The sequence below is a fragment of the Dromiciops gliroides genome, chromosome 5 (genome assembly GCF_019393635.1).
Source record: "Dromiciops gliroides isolate mDroGli1 chromosome 5, mDroGli1.pri, whole genome shotgun sequence".
NCBI lineage: Eukaryota > Metazoa > Chordata > Mammalia > Microbiotheria > Microbiotheriidae > Dromiciops > Dromiciops gliroides.
The window spans coordinates 182816770-182832475 of record NC_057865.1 but is presented as its reverse complement, the minus strand read 5'-3'; the positions used below and the strand labels follow the sequence as shown (position 1 = coordinate 182832475).

General features: G+C 36.6%; 1 protein-coding gene across 36 annotated transcripts in view; it reads left to right on the top strand.

Annotated features, from left to right (window-relative positions):
- The window catches only part of PLEKHA5 (pleckstrin homology domain containing A5), a 192828-nt gene that overhangs the window by 25625 nt on the left and 151497 nt on the right, over positions 1 to 15706 (top strand). The window lies entirely within an intron of this gene.

The window sequence follows — 15706 nt, the reverse complement described above, 5'->3', positions numbered from 1 at the left end:
TAATGCTTGTTGACTTGACCTTTTTCTCTTTAGTTGAGAATTTTTCGCCAGCCATAGCTGTGAGGTATCTGTTTTCTACTCTAATTTTTCTAACTGGATTATATATCCACAAGTTATAAATGTTGTTTTAAACCTACTTTCTGTCAGACTGCCTAAACAGTTTTCCCAGCAGTTTTTGTTGAATAGGAAGGAGCTTCTACCTCAGTACTGATTGATATCCTTGGGTTTATTGAGCTAGACTATGCAAGTAGGCCAAATTGTTTTTGTTTCTTGTTTACATAATCCCTTCTATTGATCAACTTTTCTGTTTCTTATCCAGTGCTACATAGCTTTTGGATGTTGATTTATAGTTTAATTTGAGATCTGATACTGGTAGTTCTCCTTGTTTCATGATCTTGACCATTTGTTCTTTAGTTGAATTTTGTGATTATTTTGCTAGTCCTGTAATGTCACACTTTGGTTGTTCAGTAAAGCACTAAATTTGTAAATTAATTTAGATAGAATAATTTGTTAGATTGACAGATCTCCACCATAAATAATGACTTTCACCCTAATTATTTACACATTCCTTTATTTTTACAAAGAGTGTTTTACAGTTGTATTTGTATAAATTCTGAGTGTGCCATGTTAGGTTAATGCCCAGATATTTTATGTGTTTTGTAATTATTTTGAATGAAATTTCTTTTTCTATCTTTTCCTGGGTTTTGTTAATATATAGAAAGGCTAATGTTCTTTGACTTTATTTTGTATCCCGCTGTTTTACTGAAGTTAGTAATTGTTCTAATCTTTTAGTTGAATCTCTAGGGTTCCCTAAGTACAATGACATCACCTACAAATACACAGTTCTTCAGTGAGTGTTTTTTAGCCTGTTCACACCCACCACGCATGTCTCCATTGCCTTTTGGGGGAGATTCAACTTCAAATTCTTTGAAGACTGTGGTATCCCATGACTTTTACCCATGTATCATCTGATTTTTTTCCTAGAGATCCTACTGCTAGGCATATACCAAGAGATAAGGGATTAAAAAAAGAAAGGTCCTATATACACCAAAATATTTATGACTGTTCTTTTTGTAGTAGCCAAGAACTAGAAACAAAATACATGCCCATCAATTATCTAAACAAATTGTAGTATCTCACTGTAATAAAAAATTATTGCACTATAAGAAATGATAAACGTGAGTGAAATAGAATACTAGGAAGCATGGGAAGACTGAATTGATGAAAAGTGAAGCAGAAACAAGAAAACACATAATAACTAGAATAATGTAACTGAAAAAGCATCACCATTAAAAGACTCGAGACTGAATGCTGTGAAATTTTAATGATCAAGCTTGACCTCTTAGAAGACATGCAAGTGCCCCTCTCCCTTTTTTGGGGGGGGGGCAGAAGTGGAGGTCTGTGGGCCTGGAATGTTGCACGTGTCTTTGGATTTGGTCATTGTGTTGGTTAGTTTTGCTGATCTTTTCTCCCTCTATTTAAATTGTCTTATAAAGGGTGGGCTCTTTGGGGAGGGAGGGAATATGAAGGTAACAAAAATAAAATATATCAAAATACAAAGATGATAATGCTTCTTTTTTCAGAATAAGTGTTGGAGTCATTAAGAGTGCTGCATAATTTCCCAAAAGCTGTCTAGGTGCTTTCTATTCAATTCTGTACACAGTTCATTGTTCACATATAATGCTTTTCCAAAATGTATATTCTAATGGACCACTTTGATCTTTTGGGGTTGTAAATATGTCTTAAAACAGATGCATACTGGCCCAGAATGCATAAATTGGTGAAGTAAATTAAAAAAAAACAAAACAAAACAACCCTTACTAAATAGGAATGTACTCTGAAAGAGTAAGCATTGACAGGCACAGCTTTTGAGGTCCCTACTCATTGGGACACACCCAAGCCAATCACCACTGCCTGATCTGGAATAACAAGTATCAGATCAGAAGCGATATACTTCCTTGATGATATTGATTCATATGGAATTTTGAAAAATGGCCTATCCCCCTTTCCAGGTTTCTGAGGAATAAAAACTACTTATGCACCTTGGGTTTTTTGTTTTGTTTTGTTTTTGTGGTTTTATTTTTTTTTACTTATGCACTTTGAATCACTAATTAACCCTTGTGCCCAGTGGCCTGGGCCAAACAAGTACTGCTGAAGATATTCTAAGAATCCTCTTGGTCTCATTTCTGGCATGGTTAGTCTAAGACCAGGACTGTATTTTTAAGTAGTAAATGAATGACCCAAATCTGAGAGAAACTAGCAAAATAAAATACCCAAGCAGGACAACATAAGAGCCACATTCTAAACAAGGAAAACCTGCAAACATACCAAAACCACAACCACTGCCAAAAGTAAGAACTTTGATGGTGTCTCCAAGGTCATAATCCAGTCAGGAGGTTCTAATAAAGCTGAAGGCTAGTTGAAGAGGATTATAAAATTGTGATATTATTTACCTAGGACTTTAAAGTTTGCAGAGTGCTTTACATGTACCATCTCTATTATCTTTACAGTAACTGTCAAGTAGGTGTGATGTCATCTCAATTTTATAGGTCAGGAAAATGAAGCTGAGAGAAGTTACGTGATTTGTTCAAGGTTACAAAGCTAGTAAGGTAGGATCTGAACTCGAGTCTTCCTCACTTTAGGTCTAGCACTCCATCCACAATACCACCTGGAAGGCACTAGGTGGATAGCGATCAGAAATGGGATTCAAAGGACATGTTTACTCCAACACATCTGCAAATTTGTATCCAGAAACATAAAATTTTATAATTCCCTTGCTTGCAAATCCATCCCTTGACTTGAGGTCTCCCTTCCCTGTGCCTGCTACCCCTTTCCGAAGTGCCTTGTCTACTATCTCTTCCTCACATGGAGACATTCATCCCTAGTTGAGTAAAACTTCTCTTTGTTTCTGGGAATCGAATGCTCTTCATGGCCTAGCCCTTGACGTTACTCCTGTGTGTAGAAGGATCAGTTGGGCACCACTTTTCCTCATTTCCCAGCCAACCTCTTCCCTGTCCAGGTTGTTAAGAGATAATGCACTTCTCCCATATGGTTGACCTGTTGTCCTTCCACTACACAAACCACCTAGGGACACAAGGTAAGTGGGAAATTGAGGGGAACATTTTGCATTTCTCCTGCTACATAAGTCTGCTTCTTGTGCCTTCTGGTTTATGACTTGAAAAAAACCTGGCCTACAGATGAAAAAAAAAAAGAATCCATTGGAAGTGGGTGAAGAAATATCATCTGATATTTCCAAGCCAAGGTGCTAAAGGGTTGGCCTGCAATCTCCTTATCACCTGTGTTTTAATAATTAAATCCATAGCAGACAAATCCTCCTGACTCCTCAGGACCCCTGAGGTTTGCTTAATTTTAAGGAGGCACACTCTAGGTTCAATCAGTTAATAAATAAATATGTTATTAAGCTCCTACTATGTAGCAAATACTGTGCCAAGTACTGGGTAAAAAAAAGATGCAAAAGAAAGTCTTTGCCCTCAAGGGGCTTGCAATCTCATGTTGCAGATTTCAGAAATATATCAGCCTAATCTGAACAATAACAAATAGGGAATACCCATAGCAAACAACTTTCCACAAGCAATGAGTGCCCTCTAAAAGCTTAACTTTAAAGTTCTGAAGGAGGTAATTCCTATGGGGATAGGAGCTTGTTCAGTCAGTCAGTATTATAAAGTGAGTCAAGGATCCCCCAACTCCTTTACGTAATGAAGGCCATCCTGAGTTGAAGCAGTGCAGGCAGGGAATTTTTCCTGAGGGAGCCAAGCCTGCCTGATTTCCATCCGGAAACCATAAGAACAGAGATAAAACTCTTATCCTGCAGTAAATGGTATTAAAACAGCCTTGTAATGGGGATACTCAGTTAATTCTCCCACTTTATGAAATCAGCCTCAGTAATAATCAGTGTTCACTCATTGCCCATAAAGAACCAGACAAGCTTTTAAGCCTCCTCTTTAGTGGCATTAGCTTGCAAGCAACTTATTTCCTTCCCTGAATATGTCTTAATTCACCATCCTATGTCAGAATGTGCCTTGGGATAGTGATTGGGATGTACCTCCCAGGTGCTAATGTGGGCATAGGGGAGCAAGTTGGGGCCAAGAAGAGTGGGAGGAGTTGGGTCAGGAAGAGTTATCTGGATCTGTACGCTGCCCATACTCCTACCTCTACCCCTGTTCCCAAATTGAATGTCATTTGCAGTAGCTCAGATTTCTTGGGACAAAATTAGTCTAGGGTTTGGAACCCAACTCCTCCCCCCCCCTTTGGGCTTGTAATTCAGTTGCTAGCTTCACAATAGTAATTAGCAGCTGGCAGGGAATAATAAATGGTTGTGATGGTTTTTGCCCTCTTGCTCTTTCTTCTATCAGACCTAGCCAGCCAACTCTTCTGGGTCTTTGCTTCAGTATTTATCACTGAAGGAATTCATTTCACAGAGGCTACAATTTTGTGGGGTTTAATGTTAGGCCACCCCAGTAAAGCTTCCTTCACCACTGCCATCCCCCTTCTTAGCAAGCCACAATCCCATTGTCAATCTCATAATATCCTGTTGGCCATCAAATGCTTTAGGCCAAGCTGCATGCACACTGGTCCCAAATGCAAGTTCAAGATCTAGAGAGAGAATAAATTAATCATTCAAATAATAATTTTTAGATAATGACTTTTTATTTAAATACACCTAGCAAGGATATACATTTCAGGTACAAGTTAGGACTCTGGAATAAAAATAATCTCTGGTCTGAAAAGCTGTACTCTCTTTTTTTTGTTTGTTTTTGTTTTTTTGCAAGGCAATGAGGGGTTAAGTGACTTGCCCAGGGTCACACAGCTAGTGTCAAGTGTGTGAGGTCGGATTTGAACTCAGGTACTCCTGAATTCAGGGCTGGTGCTTTATCCTCTGTACCACCTAGCTGCCCCAAAAGCTGTACTCTTGACATTAGTTTATACAGAAATCTCTACAAAGCAGACATTAGTGCATTTGGCCTATCCATCTTCTAATTTTTCATATCTAAGAGCTACACATGCCTTTTAAATCATCAATTCCATGTAACCCAGTTAGTTCCTAAGGGCCTATGGCCTGGGGGTACCATCCAACTGCCTATCTTAGTCTTGATGACACAGATTCTTCATACACTTGCTTTTTCCTATTTTGATAGTTAACCATTCTCCTTTGGACCACATTTAAAAGGTTCTATTATGCAGCTAGATGCAACCAGCACAGTATCTGTAAACAGAAACACACCTGAAGGACCTTACCATATAAAAGGAATTCCTTTTCCATTTGGAGTCTGTGTCGGATATCCTACACAACAGTGGGATTTCTCCGTATTTTATGCTTTGCTTTATAATTTTTTTATATGCTTTGTTTTATAATCAAGGGATCATTGAATAAAGTGATCTTTATATCTTTCAAACAAACTTGTATGATTTTGGCCTATATATGGGAGACACCTTGTTGGAAGAAATCTTTTAAGGTAGTGTTTTGCCCTACCAAGTCAAATTCTTTATTATAGTCAAATAGGATCATATATTCTACATACCTTTTATGTGACTGTAAAGTATGAAAATTGGAATGGCACCCCCTGATGGGAGGGACATTGTGAGCTCTGGCCTGAAAAGAAACCATGTGACTTTAGCATCCAGAAATGACCTTCTCTGGGGTTTCGAAGGTCAGATCAGCATCAGGAAGTAATGTTTACTGCCCATGGGTCCTGTCAATCAGTGCTATGAACCAATTAGCTTGGAGGGTGTGTGTGTGTGTGTGTGTGTGTGTGTGTGTGTGTGTGTGTGTGTGTGTGTGTGTGTGTGTGTGTGTGTGTGTAAGGCCCTGTTTCCTGTTGCACAGGAGGCTTCTGGATGGAGCGGCCCTTTTGTGTCCAGATAGGGAGAACGAGCAAATCTCATACTTTATCCACATGTTTCTCTTTACTAACCCCTAATATACTTTAATAAATACTTAATGCCCAAAGATTGGTGCTATACGTTTTTTAATTTAAAGTGACCATTCATTAGATTTTAGACATCACAGCTAGAATTTTAGGCCCTTACAAAAGCTTTAGTTTGATCTAAAATAATAATTTGTGAAGTGCTGCCTCTTCCCCTTTTATATCTTTATGAAGGATGCCATCAGTGCAAATGTAGATTGTTCTTATGGAATTTTTATAGAGACAGAACAGTAGACATTTGAGATGATTATTGATATTCTCGCAGGTACCTTTTTTGGTAACAATAAGATCTAAGTTTTTTCCCCCATGCCTTTGGCATCTTTCCTCCTTTCAAATACTTAGAGGAATAGTGTGTCTGCAGGCAGAAAATTTTGATTCTTTCAATATGGAACACTCACATATGGTTTATTTAGCTGTTCCTCCCATCTCAGTCAGTCAGTACCCTTTCCAGTTTCTCATGCAGCACACCCGAAACTTATGTTATCCAAATTTGGTAGCTTCATTATAAATTGATGGTTGATTATCAAAACCTTTGTAGATCTTTTCCAATTTTCATCTCATCTTTCAAATTTCATTTTTTAAGTGCCTACAGCATTTCTTTGGTTAGTCGAGTCTCATGTCAAGCTTTCTATAAAATTGTTTTTTCCCTAGTGCTTTTCGTTCTGTTGTGTTATTTCTCATAATCTTTCACCTTTTTCCTCTGTTACTTCCTTAAATTGGGACTCTAAATTAGTATTGCTGTTCTGCTTACAAAGTGATCAAGTGTTTGGTGACTGAATTAGTTTCTAGATTCTCAGGTTCTATCTCCTTATGACGATTTACATCCATTAAACTTCCTTAGGAATCAGTGATAACCTGTTCATTGTCCATTAATTTCACAATAGCTTTAGTTACCAACAGCTTATAGTGTTTAAGTAGGTGAAGTTGTTGTTTCAATTGTATGTCTTTTTCTCAGTTTCATTGTTTTTGTATTAATTTTGATCTTTGTTCTAACGAGTTGATGGTCTCACTGTATACTGATAGATGATTCAGTTATCATTTTCACATCAGCAATTAGTTATTTCCTATCAGAATATTATTACTTTCATTTTAAAATGCTATTTGATGCTTACCACATCTAGTTCTTTCTGATTCCTTTTTTTAAATGATTGTTTTATTGAAAAAAATATGCGTGAATTGCAAGCATGAACCTTTTGTCTAGTCAATCAATGGGTCACTAGGTTACACAAATTCAGTGAATTATTTCTACCTCTTTTATTCTTTGCAACATATGTTGGTACATAAGATACAAATTGTTTTATATTTTCACATGTACTTTTAATTTTTTATTCTAAACTTAAACAGCAATGAAGGTGAACATATAATTATATTTATTGTGGTCTTTTAAAAAATATTTATGTGCACTCTAGTGGAGATGACCTAGTGTCCCATGAAATGACATTTTTTTGTTGCTGTCAGCCCCATGATGAAACTAACTTTGTCAGTTCCTTTGTTTGCCTCTGAGCCATTCTTCCATTTAGATGTATCTTGTTTTTTTCTCTTGGTTTCATTTCTAATGAGAATGTCAAGATAGATAAGATTCAGATCCTTTAGTTGAGTGTCCACTAATTGGTTATTAGGCAAACATTCCAGTTACCAATATGTAATTTAATATTTATTGATGATCTAAAAACCATATAATTCTTTATCAGTCTCCAACCCCCTTTCCCACACACTACAGAAGTGTAAGAGGATTCCAGGATTCGGGGCTATTTCATAATTTATATTCGTTTTATAGGATCATAACCTTAGAGTTAGAAGGACCTTTGAGACTATATAGTACAAACCCCTCATTTTATAGATCATGCTTTCCTCGATGGAAAAATTCATATGCAGAGGCCTGTGTCTCCAACTTAGGACTTGTTCTTGCATAAGAGCCATCAGAGTGGCAAAGCTTTCTTAGTGGTTACAGTTCTTTATTATGGGAAAATTGGAGTATGGCCAAAATTGGAAGCAGATCTCCTGAGCATAGGAGGAGGAAGAGGGAGGGTTTTCTGGAGAACCTGAATGGTAGCTCTCAGAGTCAGCTGGCCTGGTTTGGGTGAAATGCTACGGGGTTCTTTGGAGTTTCTCAGTATAACTCTGCATGTGGGTAGGGTTTATGGAACTGGATGAGGACTGGTGGAGTGATTATGAAGCCTGGGAACTTTGGCAGCAGAAACTTTTTGCCTAGTCATAGCTTAGGTAAGTTTGGAGTAAGTTTGGCCTCTTCTAAGGGATAGAAGGTACCCAGAGTACACAGTGGACTGACTGGGTACAGGGGTCTCCTGGGTCTACTATCTAGGGCTTTTTTCTGTCTTTATCTCAGGCACCCATTCTACTGGTGTAGAAACTCTTCATGGGCTTGAAGCCTCTTTAGCATGGTTGAACCTGGTGGAGTTTGTGCTTAGCTAGCTTATTCTTTAAGAGCCCAAGGTCATCTCCACACCATAATAAGGTATTGGAATATGGTTTTTGTGGAATTATCTATAGATTAATGTCTACGAATCCTTTCAATTGTATTGATACTGAGATCACTGGATTTAGAAATAGACCGGAAAACAAAGATTATCTAGTAAAGGATTTTCCTTTTGCAGTTGAGAAAATTGAGATTGGGAAAGATAACATGACCTGAAAGATCGTGTAGGTTTTTAATAGTAGAACTAAAATTAGAACCTAGGATTTTTTATTCCAAATGGTACTCTTTCAACTATGTCATGTTGTAATATTCTTTCCTTTTAGAAACATCAAGTTATTACTTCTTTTTAAATTATTTTTCAAATGAAGATCTTCTCAAACACACACCCTTCCCCCATCTGTGTGTATGTACACATGCATGCATGTGTTTTTTAAAAGCGAGCAAAATAAAACCCATTAGAAATGTATAGTCAAGCAAAACATTCTCATATTGGCAACATTCATATATAACAGGAGGTGGGTAGCATGTAGACTCTCCAGTATTTTATGTTTTCAGTTATTTTAAATGGACTTTCTTTTTCTACCTTCTTTCTGGATTTTGTTGATAATATGTAGAAATACTGATTATTTCGTGGGTTTATTTCATATACTGCAACTTCAGAGATTAATTGTTGCATTCAGTTGTGTTTTTTAATAAAATGTAGAGTTTTCTGGTTAAACCATCATTCAAAATTGCAAAAAGCAACAATTATATTTCTTTTTTGCCTATGCTTATTGCACCAATTTCTTTTTCTTGTCTTACTGCTACAGTTAGCATTTCTAGTAAAATAACAAATAGTAGTGGTGATAATGGGCATCCTTGCTTTCCCCCAATCTTAGTGGAAAGGACTTTTATCACCTTTTCATATAATGCTGGCTCTTGATTTTATTCATTTTCAGGTTAAGTCTTCTATTTTGTGTTATAGTAATCTGGACATTTTATATTTTTGTAATATTTATGCATTTCATTGAGGTGGTTTTTGGTATAGAATTGAGAAAAATAGTTCTGAATTATTTATTTCTTCATTGGTTGTAAAGCTACCTTTTTCATTTTTGATACCAATAATATGGTTTTCTTTTTTTGATCTAATTTGTTGTTTTTTTCTTTTTTTCTATTAAAAAAACAGTTGCTAGTTCTATTTATTAATTTAATGCTTTTTTCTTTCAATTTTGTTTATCTCTTTGATTTTCAGGATTTCTATTTTGATGTTTAATTGGAAGTTTTAAATTTGTTAATGTGCTCTTTCCCTATTTTTTGTTTTTTGGGGGTTTTTTGATGGGGATATTTAGAGAGAGAAATTTTCCCATAAGGACAGCTTTGGTTGCATCCCCAGAATTTGGTATATTGTCTCATTGATATGTTAGTAAATGTCTCGTGACGTTTGGTATGTTATCATTATCTTAAATAAAATTATTGATTATTTCTGTGACACATTCTCTTACCTACCCATTTTTAATGATACTCACCGATTAATTTTTGCCTTTTGCTTAAGACATTTTATTTAAAATTTAAAATATTTTATTGTGCTGTGGTACCTAAAAATGTCTTTTATATTTTATATTTTCTGGATTTGTTTGTGAGGTTTTTATGCCCTGGTATATGGTTAACTTTTGTGAAGTTACTATGCACTGCTAAAAAATTGCTTTATATGCCTTTCAATTTTCATTCATTAGTCTATAGGTTTATCATATCTAACTTTTCTAAACTTTTATTACGGTCTTTTACTTACTGTTTGTTTATTTTTTGTTAGATTCATCTAGGTGTGTGGGGGGGTTCTCCTACTTTATAATTTTGCTATCTTTCCTGTAACTCATTTAACTTTTCCTTAAACTATTTCTGTACTATGCCATTCGGCTCATGTGTTTAATATTGCTGTTATTTCATGATTGATGATACCTTTCATCAAAATATATGTTCCTTGTTTATCTCTTTTAATTACATATTTTTCTTGTTTTGTCTGGGATCATGATTTTTACCCCTTATTCTTTTTTGCTTCAGCTGAACATAATAAATTTTACTCCATCCTCTTATTATAATTTTGCCCATTTCCTGTTGTTCTATGGAGTGATTATCTTACATTCTGATTTTCAAGGAGTTTGTTGCTTGAGCTAGATTTTATACCTCAGTAGGCCAAATTGTTAATTTTACCCTCTCTGGTTCCTTGTTTCATAGCTCACATTTCTTTTCCAAGTTTTCCCTCTCATTCTCATTCCATTTATAAAAACATTTTAAAACTCTTCAGTTATTTCTTCCAGGAGGTCCTATTGAATTTGTGCCTAAGGCTGTGGGTTTTGCTGGCTTTATTTGAGATGTGGCTTATAATTGTTTTAAGTCATTCTCTTCTTCTAGGTTTGTATTGTTAATATGAATATAAAGATCACCTGGATTGGATTGGAGGTACCTTATTATCCAAAAGTATTTTTTATGAAACCCTTGGTTAATAGGAGCAAAATGTCCTTCAAAGGAACTCCAAACCTGAACCCAGATAGCTAGCAGATAAAAGACCCTACCTAGTGACTTCTTTTCCCTCAGGATAGTAAGTCCCTATCTTATGGTAACATCTGGGTGTCCTCATTCTTGCCAAACCTTTTTTTGGAATCCTGTAGTCTTATCATGATGCATCTGTTTTCCCTCCATACTTGTTATCTAAAATTGTTAAACTGCTTTTTGCTTCTGGGTTGATTTCTGTATCATACTATTGAAACTGACAATGCCCTGTAATCAGTGGACTAAAACCATAAATACCCTCAGAAATGGGGAGTCCCCCAAGCTTCTCTCTTAGGAGAGAAGTCTCCACATGATCATGTTGTTTTATCTTTCTTCTTGGGACAAAATATTAAATTGATATTATGTTTTTTCCTGCCTGTCTCTGATCTGTTTCATAGGACAGGTATGGATGTCATGTTCTCTGATCTAGTTAGTAGGAGATATAAGATATTATAATTTCTCTGATCTGTTTTATTAATTTCATAGGAGAGATTAAATATCATTTCTCTGATCTGTTTGTAGAAGACAGCCAGATACAAAAACTATATTTTAATACTCACCAATATCTTGAAGATCTCTATCACTATAATAGCTTTTTGTGGTGGGATTTCTTTTCTGGAAAGAATGTCTGGTCTGATCCTGTTGCTTCTTTCTTGAAGTACGAATGTTGTGTTATTCTGGGAGATGCCCCAGCCAGTTCAGGCTAGAGAACTGCAAACATCCAGTGCTTCCAGAGTGGTCTGATGTAGGGCAAAGTTGGAATGCTGCTACCCTGGTCTGAGTGCCCAAAGTTCTTGACCTGAGCAATTGTAGACTGCTACTGAGCTCAGCCTTCTGTTAGCCAGCAAGAAAATTCTACTGGTTCAGAGTGACTAAACTATAGGTTAGGTTTCTTTTGCTGTGGAATTCTTTCCCTAATTATTCCCTTGAAGGATTCAGTGGGCTGGAAACTGAAAGAATAAACTGGTCACTCCAAATCTTATCATCATGCTGCTGCTAATGGCACCTTGGATACTCAGTACCTTCCCACCTTCCTTAGTCTCCTCTGACCTCTGATTGGAGGGCTAGAGGGTAGAATACTAAACTTCTCCCAGAGTTTTCCTTTCTATAGGGCAGCATTTGGACTTCCTAGCTCACTGGCACATTCCATCTTCAGCTCTACTTGGTTTTAGTTCCACATGATAAGATAGATGCCCCCACTTTCAGTACCCCTTGTATTTCTTCTTCCCTCCTCCTAAGTTCCTTTTGTGGGTTGTCTTCCTCCGTTAGATTGTGAACTCTTTCAGGGTAAGGACTGTCTTTTTCTTATTTGTATCCCCAGCCCTTAGCACAGTGCCTGGCACATAGTAGGTAGTTGATAAATATTTATTGAATTGAACTGATACCCTAGTCTGCTAGAAGCTGGTTCTTAGTCAGACTGTTCCAGCTTGTTTCTGAATTGCTGCTTGCTCCTCATTCCTAGGTACATGGCTCAGGGCCTGCTCCTTATCCTAGAATGCCATCCATAGAAAAAGATCCCTTTCTCATTCTGCCTTGAATGTGGGCAACAAAGTTGACAGCTGTTCCCACACCCCAAACATGGTGCCACAGAATGGATCTAGGACCCCTTCTTGACAAGTTGCACAACCTCTCTCTAAACTGGAGTGCTCGGGCAGTTAGGTGGCATAGTGGATAAAGCACTGGCCTTGAATTCAGGAGTACCTTAGTTCAAATCTGGCCTCAGACATTTGACATTTGCTAGCAGTGTGACCCTGGGTGAGTCCCTTAACCCTCATTGACCCACCCCCCAAAAATAAAATAAACTGGAGTGCTCTACAGTGTGCTCCTGGCCACACCCAATCCTCAGTGACCATAGACCTCTTTCCTGTGACCAGGGCTGGAAAAATGACTCATCATTACTTTTCCCCATCAAGAGGCAGTCTGGTGCATTTTCTGGATCTGTCTGAAGGAGTTTGGGGTTGGAAGTGGTGTGGGGGGGCAGATCTTGTAGTACTGATTATTGCTGCTGTGCCATCTTGGCTTCCCAGTGTCCTTTTTAGCATGTGCTTAAAGGAGTATAGTCCAAAAACAAACAAAATACTCCAAATGTGGTATGGCCAGGGTAGGGTAAAGAAGGACTATTGTTTTGGTATTCCTGGAAGCTGTACATTTCCTAATGCAGTCCAAGATTGCAGTCAACTCTGGGGGCTGTCACATCATATAAATACCAAGTTTATACTAAGCTTGCAGTTCACTAAAATCCCTGGCTCTTGTTCAGATAAACTGTTGTCTGACCATCCATCCTCTAATCTCGTACTTAGGAAGTTGGTTCTTTGAAACTAAGTATAAAATTTTAATTTTTATAATTAAATATTTATTTAAGTCAATGATCTTCTAGCTTGTCAAGATATTTTTGTTTCTGACTTATTCAGTGTGTTAGCCCTCAGCTTCATATCATCAGTAAATTTTATAAACATGCCATCTGGTTTTTGTTTGTTTATTTTTTTGGTGAGGCATTTGGGGTTAAGTGACTTGCCCAGGGTCACACAGCTAGTAAGTGTCACACATCTGAGGCCAGATTTGAACTGAGATACTCCTGACTCCAGGGTCGGTACTCTATCCACTGTGCCACTTAGCTGCCCCGGTGCCATCTGTTTTTAAGACCAAGTCATCAACAGAAGTGTTAAGTAGCATGGGGCCACATTTAGATCCCTTGAAGACTTCTTAAGTTTACATCAAACCAGTAATCTTTGGTTCTAAGCATTTAATCCTTTCTGGAATCCCCTTCTGTCTTCTAGCCAAAATAGTTTTGCCTTTTTTTCCGTCAGAAGAATAGCATGAAAATCTGTTGTTGTTGTTATTTTTGTTACCAAAATGTAGACAAATTTTATTGTGTTCCCCATCTCTCCATTTAGTAACTTGATTCAAAGAGGAAAGAGGGCCAGTTTGGCAAGACCTATTATATTTTTAATAGGAAGTATTAATAACTTGTTTATGTATCATTGTCTTTTGAGAAAATGCTACCACTCCCTTGTACTCCACAGTAAACTGTCCTTTGCATTAAAGAAAAAACAGATTAAGAAAACCAATTGCCATAGTCATTACCTCTGATGATATATACAAAATTCCACATTCATTATCCACCCAGCTCTCCACCATCCAAGGGAGAGATGTCCCTTTTTATCATTTGTTTAGGACTAATGGCTTATTAGTCATGAGTATTATTCAGAGGTTTTTTTCTTTTATTATTGTTGTTGTTTTCATTAATAGTAGTATTGTCATTTTTTATATTTTTCTCTTGATTCTGCTTACTTTACATCTGTTACTGTCTTCCTATATATCTCTGAATTCTTCTTATCCATTGTTTCTTATGGCAGGTCAACATTCCATTGTATTCATTTATAGGCCAGTGGGAAAATGGCTTTTGAATTTTTTTTATAGTACCACAGAAATTCATACTCTGAGTATTTTGATACATATGGGGTCTTTATTTCTCTCTTTCCTCCTTGGTTGTCTACTTATACAGTATTGGGATCTCTGGGTCAATAGATAATGACTCGTTCAATTTAATGACTTGTTTTTCCAGAACTGTCAGACTAAATTCATAACTCCATCAATACTATATTTGTGTGCCTAGCTTCCAATAGCCTCTGTAACATAGACGGTTTCCATCTTTTGTTATCTTTGCCAGGTTTATGGATTTTAGATGAAATGTCGGATTTGCAATACTTTGTATTTCTCTTACTAGTAATTTGCGGCTATCAGGTGATATTTTGTGATTCTCTATTTGAAATATCCTATTCTTTGCCCATTAATCTCTTGTAGGAATTTTCTTGATTTTATCTATTTGTTATACAGTAGGTTTTTTGTCAGATATTTTGATGAAGAGATTCTTCCCCAGCCCTCCTCCCCTCCCTAATTTTTCTTCATACCCTATCAGTTTTGATTTTGTTTAGAAGGCCAAATTTGAACTCTTGTCTTTTTTACTTCAAGCCACTGTGTGTTTGAATAAGAATTTTGCTCCTTACTATAATTATGAAAGGTAGTTTTTCCATTCTCTAATTTTTTTTTAAGGTTGTGCTCTTTTATAGTTAGATTACCTGTTCTTTATGAAGCAACACTGAGTCTTTGTTGTCTCTACTTTTCTAGTTATTTACTGCAATTACTTAAAATATTCTGAGATAGGCTTTCCCACAATTTTAAAGGGTTGCATGGTACAAAAACGTTGTTCTAGAAGAATAATAGAATGTGCATAAATCAAATACCACTATCAACTTTGACTCAACCAACCTATTGAACAATCATTAAAAGTCTTTTAGAACCCAAGGGGCAGCTAGGTGGCGCAGTGGATAGAGCACTGGCCCTGGAGTCAGGAGTACCTGAGTTCAAATCCGGCCTCAGACACTTAACACTTACTAGCTGTGTGACCCTGGGCAAGTCACTTAACCCCAATTGCCTCACTTAAAAAAAGTCTTTTAGAACCCTGATGAATCAATCTCATGCAACCGCCAATCTTAATTAGTAGTAGACCAGAATCTAGGTCTAGTAATGGTTACTATAACTGAATTAAAAAACACACACAGAGAAAAAAAACCCCACTATTTATAAACTATATCAAATCTTGCTTTTTAAAAAAATCCACAAGGGCCTTTTTTGTTGATTGTACCTTAAATTATCAAAATATGATTACTTTTTCTCTTAGTGTGTTAGCATGTATTGAAATATTGACATGTTAAGAAGATATAGATGGCTCATTTCTAGACAAAAACTTTTTAGCACTTAGAGAATTTACAAGGACATATGTCCATTTGAAAATTAG